We start from the raw sequence: 14,137 nt of genomic DNA, 5'->3' as shown, positions 1-14,137 counted from the left end.
GCATTTAGGCTTCTGGTGTTTAATAGGAGCATCAATAAACCAGCATCGTGTAAAATAATGTGATTTTGATTCATTAGTTTTATTTATAAACACTGCAGGCATGTTTGAAGCTTGCCAAAAGCAACTCACAAACTGTGAAATTAGAAGAAAAATATGGTTCTTTGCTATCAAATTCTTAAAGGGGAAAGTATAGTAGATGCATGCTTTGAAGAATGAAAAAGCATACTGCAGATGTTAGTCTTCATACTTGTCACATAGCTGAAGCAGCCTGGTAACATTCAATAGTCTCCATTGCCATAGCAACATCTGCTCGTCAGAGTATGGCTGATCTGATACAGGCATCTCCCATGTGGAACCAATCTGCTAACCCTTTAATCTGCATCTCCAGAATTCAATAGGATTTTCATCTAATTTCTTTTAGAAAGGTAATCTTGTTATACAGTACATCTCAAGATAACCTGTCTGATCTGAATCTGTGCAACTTGCTCTTTATTAAACCACAGTTCTAGGCTATTTAATACAGCTAGACATGGAAATGGATGACTTGGGCTACAAGTCTTTTACCTGGGAAGGTGTAAATGAAACTAATCAGATTTTGAAGTCATTTTTTAGCATTTATATAATACTACACAAACACTGGATATCATCCTGTTCTGTCTGGAGTCAACAGAGAAACACCCCCCCACACACACCCTTCATTTCAGCAGTAGCAAAGTGTGTTCAGTTTTAACGTGCGGTCATAAGACACTCAAGTAGCATTATCATCATACACAGACAGATTGAGCAAGTGAAGGGTGCAGAATTAAGTGATTTGTTGATGGTTATGTAAAAAGTTAGCATAAGAAATACTATTTTGCAGCTTTGGACCAGTTATTAAATTATGCTACTACCTGTATTTTCATTATTATTTGATTAAAAGAAAAAAACAGGAATAGAAAAATCTCTCAGTTGATGCTGCACACTACCAAGAAATCACCACTTAGACTATTGAGCCACTCCTGCTCTCCACTGCAGTTAAACTGTGGTCTAGAACCTGGGTACATTTTTAATTAGTTGTTGCTACATTCAGGAACATGTGCGGATTGAAAGGTTAATGACTCTAGAAACTGAGGCTTGAAAAACACAAGTGTAACTATAAGTTATATTCAATACTGCATTAGTCGTGTTTTTTAATTTTACATTTTTCCATGAAAGTTGGCTGGACTCCCTTACTGCAGAGCAAATCCAGTGATTTGTATGGGCACATTGCCTCAGACATACAACTGCATCTTGAAGAATTGCTAGAATCTACTCAAGTATACTTACGTACTCTGAATTTCTAGCATAATCACTGCTGGAAGAGCAGATTTTTCAAAGGACCAGGTAGGTTATTTCCAATAACTGAAGTAATAAAAGAACATAACTTTACTTCATGTACTTACAGATGTCTTTAAATTCCTCCTATAATGTGGCTACTTCATGTGAATACTGAAGAAGATTCAAAACATTATGTGGTGTTGTAATCCACATTTGTCTTCCTCAAACATGAATATTCACTGTGATTTGTTTTGAACTGAAGTGTTCTAAAGCAAAGATCCTTCTTGCAAATATGGTTAAATATTCATTTCTTATTTGTATGTTCAAACTTATTTGGTAGGTTCAAATAAAATCTCCTGTAGCATTTTTTTTTTGCTGAAAGATTTTTGTATGAATTATATAAAAAATATGATCCTTAAGCCACTAGTGCACATGTGTTAGGAGACACTGAGACATATCGCATAGACAACTGAAACACATCAGCAGACAACAGTTAACCTACTAAGTCACGGTTTGCTTATTATGAGGAGTACAACTGACTTTTAATCATTATCATAAGGCTTATGATGTACTTTAGAATGACTTAAATAAACATTAGAGAATATTTTATGTCAGGTGGCTTGCAGAGCCTCCTAAGTATTCGTTGCTCAGGGCAATGTTAAATCAAAAAGATTGTAGTGAGATAAGAGTAATTCCCCACGTTCACTGTTTCCTGGACAACTCTTCAATAAAGCCTACCAGCCATAACTTGTTTCTTTTAAATAAGACATCACACATGAGTCAAATTCAAACTAACCATCTCTTTAATTTAAATTGACTCTTTTAAAAAAAATATAAGCTAATATTTATAACAGTAGTTCCTCAACTATTTCAACTTGTGATCCAATTCCAGTAAGGCCTGTAACCATGAATAACTGAAAATCTGTTGGATTTGTGAATCTAAAATTAAGTTCATCATACACCTTCACTTGGAAATGACTTGTTTATGGGGGTCTCATACCACAGTTGACACTTTCAGAATTTTTAGAAATGTTGGTAAGTTACCTTGAGAAGGTTTCACAACATGCCAGTCAGTTCCTCTTCCTTTCTTCCTTTCCTTTCACATTTCTGATACGTTCCATCTCATGTTCTCTCTTCCTTGGTCAATTGCTAAAAAATGAATGCATATATAGAGTTAAGAAAAACCCAATACATAATGCTCTTGGATCAAATAATCATTCTTTCTAGAAAATGAAAATTCATTAAAAAGTTATTATTTCCCTATCTTCAAAGAAATTACCTAACTACAGAGCAATATTGCATCAGCATTGTTAAGTAGTACAACTAGTGTGGTTGGCATTAAAACATGGTGTTTTGACAGTACTAAAACTGTGTTTCAGGAAACATGTCAGAATAATAAAAAAACTAGAGGAGGAAAATGACAGGAAATAACCATCTACTATATCCCCAGTGAAGCTAGACCACATACACCTAAATTATCTGCAGCAGCTACTTATGTAATTTGTTCTTAAAAGTCTCTACCAATAGAGATTCCAGTCCTCTTAGGAGTCTGTTATAATGTTTAGTTACCAAAAATAAAAGTGCCCTATGCCCAACTTGTATCGTATTTACTGCAAAAATACATAGAAGTCTTGTCTTCTCTTCAGTAGATACATAAAAACAATTTATCACTGTTATCTTTTACATATTGAAAGAATGTTAGCACATCATCTGAAGCTTGAAGCAAGGAACAACTGTCTTCTATCCTTCCATATGTACTTTAGGACCGTGCAGTTTCTTAAATGATACTGATGATGGGGAAAAAGGGTAACAGGAATTAGCACTTATTTAACAGTTATAGCATGGAGCCACTTAACCACCTGAATCTGGATTAGTATGACTGCTATCAGTCTTAAGACTCAGCACTTTGATCAAACCCAGAAAGTCTTATGCCTTCATAAATTCATATATATGGTTTCTGTAATTTCACCCTGTCCTCCTACAAATGTATATATAGGTATATATGTATATACACACACATGTCTAAACATATAGTATATTTTGAAGAACTGCATGAAGTATGGTACATTTAAAGCATCCAATACTGTTACGTAAGATCATCTAAAAGGCAAAAAAAAAAAAAGAAAGAAAAGAAAAGCTACATGAAAGATTTGGTAATTGCTCTGCTACAGTCACCTGTGAGAAACCAAAGCACTTTTTTGCTGCAGCTATTAGAAAACAGCTGTCTGTTTTGCATAGTAGACTGTATAGCAAGACTGGGAAGTATTAGAGACAGGCTGTTTCTGGGCAGCTGCTTTATTTGCATGCAAACATTTGAGGTGGAAAAGGATTTGGAACTACAGCTGCAGTTCCTTAAAACTGCCACTATGCACACCACATTTGTTACTACTGCGTACTACCATTACATTTCCCACTAAAATATCAAGGAGAGAGCTGGTGTCTATTTATTTTTACCCCCTCATACATCTAAACATATTGTGTATTTTATCACTTTCTCATATGCTGGTTTTGCACTCTACTATTTGGACCAGGAACTGCTAAATACACTTCGCATTTTCAGTAACACTAGACCCTTTCATCAGAACTCTAGTTCCACAATCCAGCCACTGTAACTACCTTTTAAAGTACCCAATTTAACTTTCAAAGCTAAGTAAAATGACAACGGTCTCCATACCTACCATATAGGGAGCCCTGATTAGATTATTTAGAAATAAACACAATTATGTTTACAAAGTGTGATTTTCAGATTTAACTTATGCCTATAGAAGCTAAGTGGAAATCTTCAAAGCAGGCAGAATTTCAGGTTGCAAACAATACTTCACTTGCACAGAACATTTATTCTCTTCAAAATATGTTTTAATAGTTTCCAAAATATAGAGCTAATTATAAAATTAATCTACAGTTTTAAGTCTTCCAGCCTTGGGGACTGAAGTATTATTTAAACATATTCCTTGGTGAAGTTACAATATGTATTTATTTACAGATGAGAAAAGATCCCAAACAAATGTCCTGGGTTCGAGAAGATACATACAATATGCCATTCAAATACCCATGTGATGTATGAGCGTTTTTATTCAGACAAATAAAATATGTGCACACACTCCAGTGTATTTTTAAATTGCTATACTCACGTATCCAGCTTTCAATGCAACAGCAATGTTGCTATGGACACAGGTTCTCAACAAAAGCAGGAGATAACTAAGCAATGAGGCATAACAAGCAGCACGTTTTTGGATGGCTTTTGTATGTGTTATGACAAGGTGGGTGGAAAACATTTCAGTGCTTAAGGTGTCTTATATGCCCTGACCTCTAACTAGGTTCCACTGATCATCCTGCATTACACTTTCTTTTTTAAGGCTTCTGCAAAGCAGTACTTCTTTAAAGTGCAGCCTTTCCCAGGTGTGCAAGAATTCTTCTCCCTCACCTTTATATTCCTTACCTTTCATTTGTAATTTGCTCTCTTATGAACAGGTCCTCTCTGTTTTCCCTAAACGTATTCATATTGCTCGCACACTCTTTCTGTCCATTGAATGCCTTCCTTTCTTTCTCATCATACTGTGTAACATTTTTTCAGGATTTTTCAGTCATGCTTTGTGCACTTTACAGTCTATCTTCTCTTACAGTGCTACAACCTCACAAAAGACAATACTAGACACATTTCCTCCCAATACAGAGGCCTGCATACATACACAGCCCTATTAACAATACTTGGAGTGCTGTTCTTTTCACTCAACAAAACTGAATGTGGATTTCTTCCTCCCAACTCCTCAGTAAGTAACATAAGAGAAGGAGTAAAGAGACTTCTGTGAATCTTCAAGCAAAATGCACCAGCAAGAGTTAATTCTGCTCTCCCTGGTTTAGTTTCAGATCCTTAGTACAGCATGCCTGACAGAGGGGAGGTGACTGCACAGGAGACCAAATTATCTGAATCAGTACTTTATCAGTACTAGCAGATGGCATGTAAAATTATATTGAAATAATTTGAGGTCATCTACACAGAAAGTTTAACTAAATATTTGAAGAAGAAAAACTAATCCAAGTTTGGTTTGGGACACATTTATATCAGTCGTAAGCTAGTTCTGTTAGTTTAATCTGCATGTCAGGTGAAAACCAGTGTAAAAAATTTGCCCTAGATATCATCACAGACCCTTAGACATGCATTTACATGTTCACATGGTTTTAGCATTCTTAGCACCACATTACAGAGCTACCTTCAGCATTCTGTACTGTCTTTATAATTGGATATCATCACTGCTTTTTGCTTTATGCAAGAAACAAGCTATAGCAAAATGAGTTCAGTGTATTCTTTACCTGCAGTAGCAGGTATGACATTTTGAGTAAAGTGATGTTATGATATAACCTTTACATCCTAATATAGTGTTTCAAAAACTGACATCCCCAGAAGCTTTGGAACTAAAAGGTATACAGGCACGCAGGAGGTTAAGAATAGCTAAAAGACAACGCTAGTACAGCAGTATTCCAGAAAACAGTTTCCCCAATTGCTATTTTTTAGATGTCCACCACAATTTAATAAAGATGTTTATAGGCCTTGACAGAAAAGATGTTTATTTCATGCCTGTTAATATGTGTTTTTATTTTGAAGACTTGATATTAATATGTAGTAGAGAACTCTATAAACTAGTAGCTTGCATGAATAGCATCCTGTCCTTAGGTCTGGAAGCCATATTGTACTCTATTTGATATTCCAAACCATTAGTCAGATATTGGCTGTGTCAAGAAAACTTCAATTGAAGTGGAAGGCTATATACTCAGCTCAGTCTTACTTTCCCAGTTTCCTGATTTGTTCTTGTTCCATGATTATTTCTCTGTATCAACATTTGCAGAAATTTGTAAGTCAAATATAGAATTTTTAAATTGCCAGCAGCTCAATTTCCATCTGGGATCTGAACATTCAAGCTGAGCTCCTTCTGCTACACACAATACTTACACCACCATTACCAGTAAATATTGTGAAATCAGAATTCTGCAGACAGATTTTCTAATGATCCACAGGCAGAACAGAACAATTTGCTCTTTCACTCTCTTATTATTGAGTAACCCAATCATAATTCCTGTAAAAAAACTGATTCTGTAAGGTAACATTTTTAAATTTCAATGAATCAAAATTTAGTGAGATAGCACTAAATTCATGTGCATACTTAAAAATATTTAATAACTGTATGCGTGGCATGTTTATAGGAATACTTAATCTGAAACCACTGAAGAAGTGTGTATCAGCAATCTGGTAGAGTGATAGCCACTACCAAGTAGGATTCACTTTTTAGCTTTGCTCTAAGAAGCAAATAATAGCTTCTTGAAAATGGTCTCTGCAATCTATATGAACACAAAATTCTCTTTACAGTTACTTATGAACATTCCACACAGTGAACACTTTTCAGCTCATACCTGGGCTAGTGTGCTGTATAAGCAAAACACTATCTTTTTCTTAAATGAAGAGTAATACAATCTACAACTTCCAATGAGGTTGGTCAGGACTGCCTTTAACCTATAATTATGAAAAATAATATGAATAATTATGATGATAAATATGAATGATAATGATGACCACAAATTCACATCCAGCTGTGGGCACAGGTCTAGTACTGGGTATAACTTGTTCCACAAATTCCAGCATAGTTTATAGAAATGCAGAAGACTCAACTCAGGTGTTTACAAAAATAACATGCAACAACAGTGGAGTTATAATCAGTTTATACATTTGCAAATAGAAGAGATTTCTGAATTACTTTTTTAAAGACTTAATGCCTTCAACCAATTAAGAAAAAAGCAAGATCTGCAATTTTCTACTATTTTAACGGACACTCACTTTCAAATAAAATGATTAGCGATGAGTATATCGTATGTTTTGTAACAGATACTATTTAAACTTTTCCATTTATCCACTATTACTTCAAGTATTGCAAAATCTGAAATACAGTGTTTTTGAATAGTTTGCCATCATAATAAGATTGCTTACTGTAAAAGCAATTGCTTTTTCCACTTCCTTTTTTTCAGCTAGACTCAAGAGAAAGTCATATTTGTCTGACAAGTACTTTAAATCGATCCTATTCCAGACTGAGCTGGGTGCCAGACCACGAACCAAACTGCTTATATACTGCCTTTGCCTGAAGCTGTTATAAAACTAGGTTAATTTATAAAATTGACTTGGTATAGAAAATATATATCGGAAAGGCAAAGAACTGGGACATAGCGAGCTTCCTTCCTTCCTCATTTCTCCTAACTTATTTTTATCAGAGAATGACATACCCATAAGTCAGTCATTGTGTGAGGAGGGGAAAGAAGTACCAGATCCTGGTACAATCAATTTAGTAAAAGCATTTGAACACCAAAATGGCTTTGAAGCATGTTCCAAGATGCCAACAATAGTCAGACAAACCTATCTACCTATCATAATAGAGAATGTGAATTCAATGAATTCAGATTTTTTGAGAAGTGCTGAAATTAATTTTTTTTCCTTAAGGATCAGGCTTACTGAGCAATGAGACATTGCTTTTAAAATATCAAGGGTCTGTTTCATTTGCATAAAATAACTTCTTTGAAATTTTTAAGTTTACGTATTTTAACAATATTGTCTCAGACACTCATATGAATTTCAAGAAGGAGTTTTCAACCTAAGGGGTCTAGTTTAACATCACCTTACACAGTGGAGGCTGCCCTTAAGAAAAAAGTGTTGTTTTTTAGAAGGCAGGTTCTGCTGTTCTTTCCAAAGAAAGAAAGATTTTAAGGGGGGGGGGGTAGTAGTAACTTGAAGAGAAATTTCTAGCTGTGAGTAGTGTACATGAAATTTATTCTTCAAGTGCTTTGTGCTGAAGTCAACCCAGCACATTTAATACTGGTGTATCGCCTTTGTATCCTGGGGGACACTGGGGAGCGCTACGAGTTCTTTTTCAAGTTTGGCCAGAATCTCAAGAGTAGTGCAGATCATCATCATGAGGGTGTATTTCAAACCTCTCTCTTGAATATATCAACATCTAATCTCTTCAATGTGCTGTCATTGTAGTTAGATCCCAAATTCATGTGTAATTTGAAATGGATGCACATCAAATTACAATTTTTTAGTTAAATCCATGATGTGGCTTGGTGACAAAAATCTGTAAATTGTGGGTATTTACTGAACCCTTTGAAGCATACATGGCATACTGTCTAAAGAAAAAAGACACTTTATTGCTCAGATTCAGCAAGGCAAATAAATGTGTTTAAAACCTTTACTGAAACAGGACTTAGGATTTTTTTTTTTTAACTGCACCTTAAAGCTCAGCTGGGGGACAGAACCAATTATATTTTTGTTAGCTTAATCAGGGAAAATCAACTCATCCACCCAATTTTCTTCTGAGTTTTGGAAAGAAAAAGGAAAGAAAAGGAAAGAAAATCGCTGTGGCAATATTAGCCTTATTTTTTCAATTTTTGAAAAAACATAAACATAGACGTTTTCTTTTCTCTCAGAAGAACCCCCCTTTTGAACAATATTCTACTTGACTGCAGGAAATCTCACCTCTGTTTGCATAATAGAGGCATAATAAAGCAATGTTGTCATATCGAGCTTATTACCAGGGTATTCCGTTGCATTACAAAATGTATCCTATGAGTATTCTTTACATAAAACTCTGGAGTTTAGTTTCTTCCCTCCTTAGCTAGATGCATTTGGAAACGCACAGAAAACAGTTTCTCCCTGTAATTTAACTTCTTTGTAAATATAACATGAGGCTTGCACTCTTACAAAGGAAACTGCACTGCAACATTACCTGAGGCATAAACATCAAATCGCATTGTTGTAGTTGGGAAGACAGTTTTTGAACAGGTATATATCCACAAACAACAAGGATTATAGAGCAGTATTAGATGGCAAATATTAAAATAAACAGTCAATAGAAATAGAAGTAGATATTTCCTCTTCACTCCACTGTAATATACAGTATATCCCTAAACACCTAACATTTCAGAAAGTTAACTATCAAAGTACACCGTTTAGAAAGCTAGTATCAGTATTTTGCAGTGTTTTGCTGCTTTGGGGGGATTTAACAGTAGATGGCAGATCACACCACGGAATGCGTACTGAAGTGTAAGCAAACACTGCTGTAAAACCAGACCAGACTAGTCATTTTAAAAGCTCCTTAAATCAATATGAGTAATGCTTCCTTATCAGCTTCTTCTGTTATTTTTACAGGGTATACTTTAATTTTGTTTTTTGTGGGTGGCCGCAGAACACAAAGGTGGTATAACAGTATTAAGTGTGCTGGGTCAACATCTGAAAAGAGCCTTTGAAAAATAAATTTCATACACTATTCACAATTAGATGTTTATCTGCAATTTACGACTAAATTAATTCTATCAGTTGTTATTATATACTAAACATCTATTACATTAGCTGATGCTAAAATATAGTTCAATAGCCACAGGACAGTCAGCAGTATTAAGTCACATTTTGTCTTCACAGCTGTTCCTGAAATAATACTACTGTGTTCCAATTTCATTACTGATGCATGTCTGTACAAAAAAAAAATTTTAACACAGAAGAACAGAATTAAACGTAACTACCAAACTTGGAACTCACAACTGATACCTACACAGTCCTTTTTTTCATATAAAAAATTATTAAGACCATAAAGCTGGGCTGGAGTTCTCCAGACTGTGTTTTTTCATAATTAATGAAAGGGTGGTTACAGACAAACTAAACTACAAAGCTCAGAAACTGATGCCTCAGTCAATTAACATAACATCAATTTTCATACATTTACTATAGGTAAAGGCATGTGAACAAAAAGAAATACCAACTTCTAAGTAAAGAAATTATATATATTATAAATATATTAGTTTTTGCACAGTAAATACCTTTTTTGCTTTTTTGAATGGAAAGCATATCAGAAACTATTTGCATTTAATAAACCTGCAATAAACATATTTTTTCCTCTTCTTCTTACATAGAAATATACCTATTTCTAAAGATGCTTGAGAGGGATTTTACTATACTGCGGTCATTTATAACATGTCTCATATGGCCTGGTTTTAGTTTTCTGATTTTACAAGACTTTTTCTTCTTAAAATGCAACTGTTAGTACAACTTCTACATATTTTTGTGTGAGATATCCAGTTATCAAAGCAACAACTTACACAGAAAATAAATACAAGCCTTCATCCTATCAGACAATCTTCATTCACTAGCTTCCATGTAGTACGTGGCAGCACAGCTGGGTATCATGAATATGGCGAAAAATGACTATAAAGACAGTCATGAATTCTGGTTTAAGGATTTTTTAATTACAGTTTTCACCATTGCATGAGTAGCCTTTAACCAGTTTCAAGCTTCCTGCAGACAAGATTGCTACGCTGAACAACGCAGATAAGGATGAGAGACGACGGTACTGCTGAACAAACTTTATGCAGAACTGAAACGTCAGTCCAATGAACAACACACTGGTATCTTTTCAAAACAGAATTCATGGACTATAAACACACTAACATCTACCTCAGACATACAGGTACTTTACTGTATTTTGTCCAGAGTTCATACTTGTGTATACTGTACTACTAAATCTGCAGTACAGGACACAATTTAGGTATTTGAACATCTATCTGTATAAAAAAATGTTATGACCAGACATACTAGTTAAATGCACCAGACATGTACCATAATGAATACACAGTGATTCTTTCTGCCCAATTATCAAGTGATAAAACTCCTTAAGTTACTGTTCTTCTTTCTTTTTCACTTCCTTTCTCCATGAAAGAGCTGAGATTTCAGCCCAAATAATGCAAATTGATTTGCGCAGTTGTACTCCAGGCGTCGTGACTGTGCACTGCAAACCTAATTTTGAACAGTAACCTTTTAAAATCACTATGGTTCCTATGGTGAGAGCTTTACTGTTCAAGGTTTGGAGCTTTCTAGGCAACCAGCGTATTCTATTCACAAGGCAACTACTAAGTGTATTTTTAGCTCTGTAAATAAGTATCTATCATTCACTTAGGTATTACATTTGTTATGCCTGGTTCCACAAAAACCTTTAAATTAGACCTGTATTTCATACCCCCTAAAACAGCTTGGAAACATTTAAGTAAGAATCTAGCAGGCAGAGTATTTTTAAGCTACACTGATGTCTGATACTTGAATCCTAGAATTGAAAGAAAATGCAAAATAATCATTGAGAGTAAGAAACAGCATGTACTTCTTTTAAGCCTGACCCCAAAGAATAAAAGAGAGTATCTCCTTTCACAACGGGAACTAAAGCAAGAGCTTGTAGGGACACAATTCAGTCAGTGGAAATGCTTATAGATGCCTTCATATAAAGGCAAGGAGATGAGAGTTGGGAGAGATGAGGAAAAAAAAGTAATTTTTTCTGGAAGACAAAAATAAATTTTTAGAACTCAATTTTGCCTAAATTGAGACCAAAACTAAAAAGTATTAAATGACAATGTAATTGCAAGAAATAGAAGTTACATGGTTACCATGACTGCCTTCAAGTGCCTCGTTATGCTTTCATTTCTTTACACTGAACTGCAACTGTGAATTAACTCTGAATTTAACTCTGTTAATGTTTTATCAGTCATTTTCTTCAGAAGTCTATTCCACAGCTTAATCACCTACACTGGTTAGACCAGACCATCTTGGTATAATAAGTCTCACTGTTTAACATTTCAATTCAATTTCAATTTAGATGTTATAAACAAGACTGGAAAAGAATAGTTTAACATCAAGTTCTATTTGCTTTGCAAAAATAACTGTGGTTAAACAGTTACTGCTAACTGATTTTCTTAGCCCGATTTTTCTTGTCACTGGGCAGATACCTAGCCTAGAATAAGACTCCTTACCCAAAGAACATGTTTTTCTCCACTGACATAGGCAATAAAAGACATAGTGTTCAAAGTACAGTTAGGAAACCAACATACTAACCATAGCTATTTTGGTAGCAACGGCACCTTACAAAGAGGTAGGCTCCACAAAGATAATGTGGCTAAAACTGGATCACTCAAGTGAGGAGGTCAAATTGTCAAAAATAGCTTCCTCTCAAACACAATAATCAGCCTTGTATCTGTATGTTCAAATAACAGGCTGTTTTGCGTTGCAAACAACTTTGTGGCAAACCAAAAACATAGGCTTTTTTTCCAATAGATACATACTGAATTACGTTGTCCTTTCTGCAGAAGTTTCGTCCATCTTTAAAATAAAACAATCCCTTATTAAAATGTGTTGGGACTTTGAAATGAGAAAATAGTAGCTGGGATCATGTCATCTAAAGATAAACTCTTTCCTGTCATACTGCTGTGGCTATAATCAGCATAATCACTTGAGTTCCATTTTTTTTAAAAAAAAAAAGATGCTGACATGAACTGCCCATCAATGGAGTTCAGTTTCCAACATAATTTCATCCTTGTTCAGACAGTTTAGCGTATGCTATTTTTTTCTGGAACCCAAGGGACAAAATGGAATTTTGAAGATTGGTAACATTCTTGATGAGTAGCTTTCGTTAAAAAGTTATTAATGAAAGAGCAATGCTCACTGTTGTGTTGTCATAGTGTGAAGGTGCTTTTTAATTTTTTATATAGAAAGCTGTAAGTCCTAGGATTATTTACAAGAAATCAAATACAAATAATAAAAAAAGTATTAGGGAGATATATCCCTAATCTTAAGGGAGTCAGAAGCAAGATACATACGACTACATAAACTGACAATTATAAATCATTTTGGGAAGGCTTCATTTTACTTGTGTTATTCCAGGCGGCAAGCATGTTTAATGTATATCATTATGGCAATATTGTCAAGCAGGAAATCTAAGGAGGCAAAAAGATTTGGACATAGCCCTGGACTAATGACATACTCCTGTCTCCATACTCCTGATTACAAGGACAGCAGCTTAGACTTTGAGGATAACTATCACTAACTGTTCTAAGGGCACTGTAGTATCTAGGCACAACTACATACACAAACCTTAAATAGCAAAAAAATCCCCAAAACAATCAAACTCGAGCATAACTAGTTAAGAAACCACTCTTTGTAAAAATCACTGGAACTGTATGCTTTGTACTTTACCATTTCAAGCCCAAAATTTTCAGCCTTCTGTTAGCAATCAAAGTATAAGATTATAGGGTGAGATTTTTCAAAGTCAGCAGTTTCCATTTAGGCTAGAAAAGGAAGTAGCTACATTTCCTAAAATGCTGATCAACCAGCAAATTTCCAATCAGTTTATGTGTTTTTAAAATACTACTGTTTAATTTCAGGCTATGAATATGAATTAAGCTCTTCTGAAATATGCTCCTTAATGTGATGTGGAGAGTAACTGTTTGAAAAACATGTTTTCCTTTAGAAACATAGTTGTAAACCTGCACCACTCTGAGCAAGTTGTCATCTGGTCTCTTGCTGCAACCACAGTATTGCAATACTATCTATTTGCAGCAACAAAAGCCATACAGACTTGCCAACATAAAAATAGAAATTTGAGGCAAGCAAATTGGTGCTCTCATTAGCTCTGCACCCTAAATAAATACCGAGTAGCTAAAGATCTGGTTCTCTGGATTTAACCTGACAAAATTGATCTTTGTCTTTCATTTTAAAAGGTGTATTTCTCTTTAACCTTCCAACTACATAAATCAGCATAAAGCAAAAGCTGGAATGTTGATCACAGTGCAAAGCTGTTTAATGAGGTGAAAGAAAAGAAAATTCATATGCTTGCATAAGGAGTATGTTCACAGTATTAGGTAGAATATTTTTCACTGACTAAACCCTAAAGCCCCAAAACTTTGGTGCTTAAGCCTTATATCTTTTTCCTGCCTTACACAACAAACTCAAGTCTTCATTTTAAAATGATATGGCACCAAAAAGGAGACTGTA

The 14,137-nt window shown here is 34.8% G+C and overlaps 1 long non-coding RNA gene across 1 annotated transcript in view; it reads right to left on the bottom strand.

Moving 5' to 3' along the window:
* Positions 1-2,242: 2,242 nt before the first annotated feature.
* Positions 2,243-14,137, bottom strand: part of LOC112984304 (uncharacterized) — a 57,892-nt gene continuing 45,997 nt past the window's right edge. The window contains exon 5 of the long non-coding RNA XR_003259439.2: positions 2,243-2,445. This is a non-coding gene — a long non-coding RNA (uncharacterized LOC112984304). The remainder of the gene's footprint in view (positions 2,446-14,137) is intronic.

Source organism: Dromaius novaehollandiae, chromosome 13, assembly GCF_036370855.1.
Source record: "Dromaius novaehollandiae isolate bDroNov1 chromosome 13, bDroNov1.hap1, whole genome shotgun sequence".
In the NCBI taxonomy this organism is placed as follows: domain Eukaryota; kingdom Metazoa; phylum Chordata; class Aves; order Casuariiformes; family Dromaiidae; genus Dromaius; species Dromaius novaehollandiae.
The sequence above is the reverse complement of the archived record's forward strand: the minus strand, read 5'-3'. Positions and strand labels throughout refer to the sequence as shown.